At 38.6% G+C, this 10,671-nt stretch overlaps 1 long non-coding RNA gene and 1 pseudogene across 1 annotated transcript; both read left to right on the top strand.

Moving 5' to 3' along the window:
* Positions 1-202: 202 nt before the first annotated feature.
* Positions 203-5,304, top strand: LOC101128786 (uncharacterized). The gene is made up of 2 exons (XR_010132894.1): positions 203-340; positions 5,086-5,304. It is a non-coding gene; the product is annotated as an uncharacterized lncRNA (long non-coding RNA).
* Positions 5,305-7,909: 2,605 nt separating this feature from the next.
* LOC101128428 (tyrosine-protein phosphatase non-receptor type 11-like) lies at positions 7,910-10,428 on the top strand (annotated as a pseudogene).
* The last annotated feature ends 243 nt before the right edge of the window (positions 10,429-10,671 follow it).

The raw sequence follows: 10,671 nt of genomic DNA, 5'->3' as shown, positions 1-10,671 counted from the left end.
CCTGTCTCTCTTTTCTCTTCCTTTCTAGGTACTAGTTGAAATGATCTCTTCCTAATCTATGACAAGTATCTGGGAATGTGGAATTTAATTTAATTATTATTATTATTTTTTGAGATGGAGTCTCGCACTGTCACCCAGGCTGGAGTGCAGTGGCGCGGTCTTGGCCCACTGCAACCTCTGCCTCCTGGGTTCAAGCGATTCTCCTGCGCCCACCACCACGCCCAGCTAATTTTTTTTTATTTTTCATAGAGATGGAGTTTCACCTTGTTAGCCAGGATGATCTTGATCTCCTGACCTCGTGATCCGCCTGCCTCGGCCTCCCAAAGTGCTGGGATTACAGGTGTGAGTCACCACGCCCGGTGGAATTTAGTTTTTAAAAATTAAAGTATTGAGATGTGGTACTGAAGGGCACGTGGAAAAGAGTGGGTAACTTTCCACGAGGAGCTCAGGTCCCTCTGGTGGCTATGAAGAAGTGGAGAGGAAAAATCAAAACTGTGAACTCTTATCTCTGAAATTAAATATTGTTGATACTGCCAGAGTAGACATGGGATTGTGGGCAATTCCTGGTTTCAGGGAAGTCAACAAATCTTCTGAAGTTACAATGTAGTTAAAAATAACAGTTGAGGAGTGGGATTGCCCTGTGCCTCATCCGGTGGTCAAAGGTGTAAGGTGGGTTGAAGTTTATAAATTGACAGTCAATAAAATCTGCCCCAACCCAGGCAAGTAACTGGCAGGCTTGAAGCCTGAGAAGAAGCTATTTAAGTAAACCCTAAAAATTCTAGTGCAATTTGACACCCTTGTTTCAGTATAGCTCTGGGATAGAGGCAGAGGGGTGGTCTCCTGACTGCATGTTGGAGGTTTTTGATGGGATGAGGGGCAGAGTGATGAAAAGATGACATTATTGGTAAGTCCAGATTTCAGTTGTGAACTGATACTTCAAGTTTTGGTAGTACTGACAGTGGACAGCCCCTCAATAGGATGAACAGGTTTCTGATAGGGACTGTGACACCTTCTAGCTTTAAGTAAGACATCTGAATTCTGCCTCCAGAGATAAGAGGCACAGACTGTTGGTCTTAGATACTAGGATTCTGGGATATTACAGAATGGTAGTATGGGGTGGGCTGTCTGAAAGAAAGATACTGGACTTGTTTAGTTTGGTTTTAAGCTTGTCCATGTCAGTATTTAATAAACATTCAGGTGGCTCAACAAATTTTGTGGAAAAAATATTGCATGACAGTAGGAGCTTGAATATTGTGCTTTGAAATACCATTGAGGATATCATTATTCATGTGACAGTCTGTGGAGTAGGAGCCTTAAGTTCAGATTACCCATCCATATATCCACTCCCACACATATATATTCAAACATGCCGTAAATTCTCATTTACTCCCTTCTGCCTCTTTTCCTTCCAGAATGAAGGAATCTCTTGACGAATGTGCCCCCTCCTCGCCCTCACCCCTCACACCCCTATTAAGTCAGATTGGTCCCCTCAGCATCCCTGAACTTGCCTTGTTCATCATCATCCTAAAATACTTCTCATGCTATTTCTCTTACCTGGTTGTTTTCAGCTTTCTCTTTTTGCCTCTGCGAATATTATCCATTCTTTAAAGTTGAATGACCCTTCTTTGGCTACTTTTCCAAGCTTGTGCCCTTTCTACAACTTCATCTGTCTTAATAGATTGAAAACTTCTTCAGAGTAAGGGCCACATCTTTGTTTTCTTCTTTGCTATATTCTGTGTACTGTACCACACTCTGGTGATGTGTGACTATAAGCCAGGTAATGAAAAATCCTGATTTTTGCAAAAAGGAAAATTTTGCTTAATCTGCTTTGTATTCTTTAGATAAATTTAGCCACTGCCTTCACAAATTACAGATTGCTTCTGATAAGTTCATTTTTAAAAATGGTATCAAAAGTCCCCTTTTGTTTTGTTTTACATTTATCCCCTTGAAATTCTCCTTGACTGTAATCATGGTCAAAGACTTGAAATAGTTGGAAGTTTCCTCAGGTGGACAAAGGTGCCGAGATTAGATGTTCTAAAACATAACTTCAGTCATTAAGGCCATAATCTGAATTAAGTTTCCTAGTAAATTACTGAAGAATGCTTATTTAAGTCTTCTGATCACTGTACCTTGTATGTATCAAGATATCGTTTTGTATCCCATGAATATGTACAATTATTATTTGTCAATTAAATAAAAATTTTTAAAACACACATAAAAATAAAGTTATCTGAAAGCTATTCATCTAAAACTGATCCAATTAGACAGATGTATCACTGCAAGCTACAGTGCTCAAATTTATGATATTAATAGTGAAATAATTTACTGTTACAATATATTTAAGCTCCCTGGAACCTTAATGTCAACCATATTGTTAGGCACACATAGTAGGTTCTCAATAAATATTTGGTGGAAAATTGATGTATTTTAATGTATGTATATTTGAGTGAGCTATTTCTGTTTTTGGTGTCCTGTCTTGATTTATAATGAAATCTCTCAGTCTAGATTATTTTGGCACATTGCCAAACATAATGTAATGAAATAGAAAATTCTGTTCATACTAATTTATGACCAAATCTAAAACCTCTTTGAAATTAGTAGAAGTGCCTTTGTCTTCACAGAGCTTGGAAGACAATGAACTATTTTTCACAGAGAATATATTTAGTTATTTTCTTTTTGTAACTGTATTTTAGCACAAACTGACAAACAACTACATTAGCATTATCATCTTTATCCTGTATTCACGAACATTTAAATTAAATTAGTATTCTTTAGGTTACATATGACATAACTTAAATTTTTTTCTGGATAAATGGTTATTTTTATAGTTGCATTATGGACTTTGGCATTATTCAAAGAATACATAATTTAAATTCTGACAAGCTTTTAAAACATTTTCTTCTAAGCAGTGCCTGCAAATTGGTCTTTTCTTTCCCTTTTTAGAGTGGGGCTGTGGCTGAGATGTCACATGGGAGATAGGATCACAAATTTTTGTTGTATCTGGATGGAGATCAGCAGGAGGATCTATGGGTGAGAAGAAGCACAGTTACAGATGGATTCTAGAGCCTGCTTGCTGACACAGGCTTGCAACTGTGGACTTTATAAGCTTAGTTTTTAATCTGCTATCAGCTAGCATAATACCATAAATGCGTAAGAAACTAAGTATTCAGTCTTAAGAGAAATGCTACCTTGACCTGACCCTTTCTCCAAATAAATTGACAAAATATCTCATCATCTAGGATGCCAGACAGAAATACCAGTTGCAATGTTTTGTTGCATAAAGTTTATTCTAATTTAAATTAGTGGCATATAAAGTCATCATCTTGCTTGAACAAACATCTTATTAAATTGAGCATGTCTTTTATCCCATGAAATGAAATTAATTTTGAGATAGTTATTTTTCAGTTGGAAATTTATTGAGTTGATAGAAAACAAGTTATATAGTCTTCCAAAGAATATGTTACATCCATTTGCATTTTGTTTTTCTTCAGCAATGTTTGGTTTTTAGAAAATCTTGCAAGTTAAATATACTAATGTAGAAATTGAAAGAAAATAATCAGAGATAGAGCAATAAATTTGCAAATAAAGATTATTCTTAAAACAAATGTTCACCATAGTTTTATTTGTATAAAAAATCCCAAACTACCCACGTCTTCAAATAATAAAGACACTGTTAAAAAACTGTTACCTTTCCATTTATGGATTATTAGGTAGACTTTAAAAATATTTTAAAAGATGTTTTAAAGGGCTGTGCCATTTTCCCTAATGTAAAAACAAAGTAGAACACCGTGACGAACCCCCAGAAAACCAACCTGTATATTCAATGTACCAACCAATTGCATATACACTAGAATTTTTGTTTGTAAATAGATGAGTGTGCATAAGACAATGTGTTAAAGTACAGACACTTCCTACCTAATACAGATTGAGTTCTTACTATGTATTCAGTTCCCACTATCCTCTAGGCTCTTGGCTAAGCACTTTAAGGGCCTTATCACATTTAATACTCACAGGAGCACAATGAGATTGTTCTGGGCAAGCCAGAAAATCACACTGTCAGAAAGTGATTTGCTGGGTGAATACTTTCAGATCATTTTGAGGTTGAAAATCACAGTCAAACACTTTGAAGCCATGTCAGTTGTGTATTGGAAGGAATTAAACATGCAAATGTAATGAGTGCAATAGATTTTAAGAGTGTGTTTTTTCGGAGGTGATGCAGTAATTGCTGTGGTTGGGACTGTCTCTTGAAGTGGAAACTAGACAAGTGGGTTTAGACATTAAAATTCCTAACAGTGGTTTGCTCCCTCTGTAGCCTTGGATAGAGCACCTGTCCCTTAACACATTAGAGCTCCCATAAAATAAACTGCTTTACCCCAGCTAAAAGGAACAGTCTCTTTGATGGAACTTGAGCTACAGTCATGGTGATTTCCCACTAGGTACTTCAAAGAGGACATCCTCTCCTGAAGAACAGAAGAACCTGAAATGTTTGGAGCCTAAGGTTTCTAGGATCTTCTTTTGCCAGTCTTCCCCATTTATTGCCCTCCTCCCATCAACCACACTGACAGTTGAAGGGTTAAAGAGTGGTGTTGCATAAGGGTTTGCACTAGGGAGTCCATTTTCTCCTAAGAATTATTATATTACATTATGTTGCCAAGACATACAAATGAAGAATAACTGGTTTTAATACATAGAAGAATCAGGCTTGTTTTGCTTCTTTAATAATAATACATAAAAATTGGTGGCAATTTATTTTTGCACGTGAGGAAAATAAAACGCAGAGAAGACTGTAATTTCCCTAAAGTCACACATCTACTGCATGAGAGACAGAGTCAGAATTTCAGCGCAGGTCTGTCTGGCTTCAAAGACCTTGGTTATTTCAGTAGTGGGACCATAGATCATATTTCTTCCTTTAAAAAATATTTCCTCTGTATTTTTCTAAATCTTAGATGATGATATTGCTTTTATAATTAAGCAATACATGTTATGAAAATAGAAATAAAATATTTTTATGTAAGCTGAAGAAATGAGAAAAGAGATTTTTCCTGTTAAGGAAAAACAAGTTCCTGTTCTTCTTTTCTATTGTAGACTGTTTGCTGTGATTGCACCTGCCATCTTATGCAGAAATGACCTGAAGACAGACTGAAACAACGTGTTCTACAGCCTGAAAATATCTACTTTGACTTACAGTTTTATTAATGCTGGTGTGATCAGACTGGACAAAAATTAGCATATGTTATTAACTAATCTAATTCAAGTGCCAATTCTTAATAGAAACACAAAACAATAAAAGCAATTCAGAAAATATTTACTATTTGATTTCTTCAAGCTCCAAACAGGCTTGTGCTTAGCTGTAGAAACTTGAATATATACAAATCTGCATGGATAGAATTCTTAGTCTTCTTTGGGCCAGGTGTGTTATCCCCTTGGGAAAGGATAACGTTTTGGAATATATTTTTATTCATGAACCTGCTCTCTTTAAGACTTCTGAGGAAAAGAGCTGCTGGGCAGATGAGTAGAATATGTTACTACTGTTCCGACATGTCTACCCATCAAAACTAGCTGATACAGTACACTTTAATGACCCTTCTATAGTCAAAACTGACATTGACATTCACATTAACAGAAAAGATTTGGGACAAAGAACTGTGTTCATGCAGCAAATCAGCCTCAAACTTCACCACAAGCTGCACATTTTATGCTACTGTATTCTGCTTAAGCACATATTTGTATTTATGTAAATCGAATGATCCTTTAATACTTAAGGACTTTATTCTGGGTGAGTTATAATCACACTGTTTTGGCAGGAAAACTCTTTGATAGGAAAAACTGTATGGCTTGATAATTTAAGAGCTAAAAGTAGCCAAATCAGGAACTACTGAAATTCTTCAGTATCTGTTAGAATATCTCCTGTTTGAGCCATGTTTGTAAATGATGTTCAAAGGCATTTCAAAAGCATGTAAATTAAAAAAACAATTCATTTGATTCTGCTATGGTTTAAATATATATATCCCTCCAAAATTCATATGTTGGAACTTAAACCCCAAGGTGATGGTGTTAAGAGGTGAGGGCTTTGGGAGTTATTATAATTAGGCCAGGAGGGCTCTGTCCTCATGAATGGGATTAATGCCATTATAAAGGAGACTTCAGAAAGCTGCCTGGCCTTTTTCTATCTCTTCTGCCCTGTAAGTACACAGCATTCATCCCTTTTGCCCTCCCACCTTTTGCCATGTGAAGATGCAGTAACATGCAGGCACCATCTTGGAGGCAAGAGCACAGCTCTCACCAGACACTGAATCTACCTGCACCTTGATCTTGGACTTCCCAACATCCAACTATGAGAAATAAATTTTTATTATTTATAAATTACCCAATCTTAGTGTTTTGTTATAGCAGTACAAACAAACAGAGACAGATTTTGACAGTCATATAAAACCTCAAGTACTTTGTAAAAAGAAAATATAAATGTTGAATGATTGAAGAACGTGAAAGACTGGACAGTGAGAAAACATGGGGGTAGGGGTTGTAGAAATGGAGTGGTATTCAGAGACATAACTAATTTAAGCTATCTCTAGGACAGGGTTAAATAACAGAAAAATCAAATGGGCCTCTGACTGGTAGCGTGTTTTGTTTGGGTACTAAGGGGTAGAGTTGTATTAGTCCATTTTCATGCAGCTAATAAAGACATATCCCAGATTGAGTAATTAATTAAGAAAAAAGAGGTGTAACAGACTCACAGTTCCACATGGCTGGGGAGGCTTCACAATCACGGTGGAAGGTGAAAAGCGTGTCTTACATGGTGGCAGGCAAGAGGGAATGAGAGCCAAGTGAAAGCAGAAACCCCTTATAAAACCATCAGATCCTGTGAGGCTTATTCACTACCACAAGAACAGTATGGAGGAACCACCTCCATGATTTAATTATCTCCCACCTGGTCCCTCCCACAGCACATGGGAATTATGGGAGCTACAGTTCAAGATGAGATTTGGGTGGGGACACAGCCAAACCATATCAAGACTGTTCAGCTTTAAAGAGTGCCTGAGAGTATGGGTCCAGGAGTTTGGACATCCACAGCTATTGTGACTCTTGGCATAAATTGATAACTTTCAAAATTAAAAGAATTCATATTAAACTATTAGTTCCTCTGAAATTCCAGCAAAATACTCAGGTTTGAGAATTTCTGACCACTGCCTATTAGCTTTAGGTCAATAACTAGAAGATAATTAGGCTAAGAGCTCTATCAGTTATTTTATATTTGGGGTGATAAATGTCAATATTTACATGTATGATTTAGGTGCTTTTGTGTGGATCTTTACATTGTGGCAAATTGAGGAAACCTAGATATTTGGAATGATTGATTTGGACTGATAGAAGGAGCCTTCCCTGTTTTTCACCACAAAAATATTGGTTATTTCCATGGCCTCAGTATCCCAGGAAAAAGTGAATGAAATAGCTAAAGGGAAAACTCCTAGGTAATTACTTCTGTTGATTATTTAATCTTAGTAATTATAATATTTGATAGAGATTTTAACTGATCAAGGAGAGAAAATATTTTTTGTTCTGTATGAATGCAACCTGATAATTCTACCAAAGCAAGAGTGGAATAAAAATCTTTCCACTGACACAGATTGTGGTGGATATGGGATGTAATACAGCAGAAAAGAAAAACACAGCCTCACAATATAGATAATGCATAGCTGAGAGAAACTTTCCTAGGTAATAAGCATTTGCAGCTAAGATTTCCTAGGGTGTTTTGGAAGAAAACAACTGCCACAGAAATGCAGTTGGGAAAGACTATGTTGAAATTTTGAATTTTGCCATTTGTAGAAAGGGAACAAATATTATTTGTGAATTGTACTGAAAACATGGATATAAAGAAGTGATCATTGCGGGGTGGAGGAGGAGCTAGCCGGGCCGGGGGCAGCTGCACAGTCTCCAGGATCCCCAGGCCTGGAGTGGGGTCCGTGCATGGCTGGCTGGCTCTGCCCCACGGGCAGTCCTGAGCAGGCCTCCCATGGGCCAGCCCAATGTGACTGAGCCCAGCAGACCCTGAGCAAGGAGCAGGTCCATCGCGGAGCCAGAGGGCAGGAGGAACATGACATCATGGAAATGGTTTCACCCAAATATCACTGGTGTGGAGGCAGAAAACCTACTGTTGACAAGAGGAGTTGATGGCAGTTTTTTGGCAAGGCCTAGTAAAAGTAACCCTGGAGACTTCACACTTTCTGTTAGAAGAAATGGAGCTGTCACCCACACCAAGATTCAGAACACTGGTGATTGCTATGACCTGTATGGAGGGGAGAAGTTTGCCACTTTGGCTGAGTTGGTCCAGTATTACATGGAACATCGTGGGCAATTAAAAGAGAAGAATGGAGATGTTATTGAGCTTAAAAATCCTCTGAACTGTGCAGATCCTACCTCTGAAAGGTGGTTTCATGGACACCTCTCTGGGAAAGAAGGAGAGAAATTATTAACTGAAAAAGGAAAGCATAGTAGCTTTCTTGTATGAGAGAGCCAGAGCCACCCTGGAGATTTTGTTCTCTCCGTGTGCACCGGTGATGACAAAGGAGAGAGCAATGACGGCAAGTCTAAAGTGACTCATGTCATGATTCACTGTCAGGAACTGAAATACGATGTTGGTGGAGGAGAACGGTTTGATGCTTTGACAGATCTTGTGGAACATTAGAAGAAGAATCCTATGGTGGAAACATTGGGTACAGTACTACAACTCAAGCAGCCCCTTAACACGACTTGTACAAATGCTGCTGAAATAGAAAGCAGAGTTCGAGAACTAAGCAAATTAGCTGAGACCACAGATAAAGTCAGACAAGGCTTTTGGGAAGAATTTGAGACACTGCAACAACAGGAGTGCAAACTTCTCTACAGCCAAAAAGAGGGTCGAAGGCAAGAGAACAAAACCAAAAATAGATATAAAGGCTGGGCATGGTAGCTCACGCCTTGTAATCCCAGCACTTTGGGAGGCCAAGGTGGGCGGATCACAAGGTCAGGAGATCGAGACCACCCTGGCCAACACGGTGAAACCCCCTCTCTACTAAAAATACAAAAATTAGCCGGGCGTGGTGGCACACCCCTGTAATCCCAGCTACTAGGGAGGCTGAGGCAGGAGAATGGCGTGAACCCGGGAGTCAGAGGTTGCAGTGAGCCAAGATCACCACTGCACTCCAGCCTGGGCGACTGAGCAAGACTCCGTCTCAAAAAAAAAAAAAATATATATATATATAAAAACAAAACATCCTGCCCTTTGATCATAGGGTTGTCCTACACAATGGTGATCCCAGTGAGGCTGTTTCAGATTACATCAATGCAGATATCATCGTGCCTGAATTTGAAACCAAGTGCAACAATTTGAAGCCCAAAAAAGAGTTACATTGCCACACAAGGCTGCCTGCAAAACACTGTGAACGACTTTTGGCGGATAGTGTTCCAAGAAAACTCCCAGGTGATTGTCATGACAACGAAAGAAGTGGAGAGAGGAAAGAGTAAATGTGTCAAATACTGGCCTGATGAGTATGCTCTAAAAGAATATGGCATCATGCATGTTAGGAACGTCAAAGAAAGCACCACTCATGACTATAAGCTAAGAAAACTTAAACTTTCAAAGATTGGACAAGGGAATATGGAGAGAATGGTCTGGCAATACCACTTGTGGACCTGGCTGTACCACAGAGTGCCCTGCGACCCCAAGGGCATGCTGCACTTCCTGGACGAAGTGCACCATAAGCAGGAGAGCATCATGGATGCAGGGCTGGTCGTGGTGCACTGCAGTGCTGGCATTGGCCAGACAGGGACGTTCATTGTGATTGATATTCTTATTGACATCATCAGAGAGAAAGGTGTTGACTGCGAAATTGACGTTCCCAAAACCATCCAGATGGTGCGGTCTCAGAGGTCAGAGATGGTCCAGACAGAAGCACAGTACCGATTTATCTATACGGTGGTCCAGCATCATATTGAAACACTACAGCGCAGGATTGAGGAAGAGCAGAAAAGCAAGAGGAAAGGGCACGAATATACAAATATTAAGTATTCTCTAGTGGACCAGACGAGTGGAGATCAGAGCCCCCTCCTGCCTTATACTCCAATGCCACCCTGTGCAGAAATGAGAGAAGAGAGTGCCAGAGTCTATGAAAACGTGGGCCTGATGCAACAGCAGAAACATTTAAGATGAGAAAACCTGCCAAAACTTCAGCACAGAAATAGATGTGGACTTTCACCCTCTCCCTAAAAAGATCAAGAGCAGACGCAATAAAGTTTATGTGAAGACAGAATTTGGATTTGGAAGGCTTGCATTGTGGTTGACTACCTTTTGATAAGCAAAATTTGAAATCATTTAAAAACCACTGTATTTTAACTCAACAATACCTGCTTCCCAATTACTCATTTCCTCAGATAAGAAGAAATCATCTCTACAATGTAGACAACGTTATATTTTATAGAATTTTGTTTTAAATTGAGGAAGCAGTTAAATTGTGTGCTATATTTTGCAGATTATGGGGATTCAAATTCTAGTTATAGGTTTTTGGTTTTTTTTTTTCTTTTTATAACCTTAACCAGTTTAATTTTTTTTTCATTGTGGGGCAAGGTAAGAAGAAATGATTTGGGAAAATTAAGTAACAACATCCTAGAAAAGTGAGAACAATCTCATTTACCATC

Source organism: Gorilla gorilla, chromosome 2 (genome assembly GCF_029281585.2).
Source record: "Gorilla gorilla gorilla isolate KB3781 chromosome 2, NHGRI_mGorGor1-v2.1_pri, whole genome shotgun sequence".
Classification (NCBI taxonomy): Eukaryota; Metazoa; Chordata; class Mammalia; order Primates; family Hominidae; genus Gorilla; species Gorilla gorilla.
This window is presented reverse-complemented; position numbering and strand designations above follow the sequence as displayed.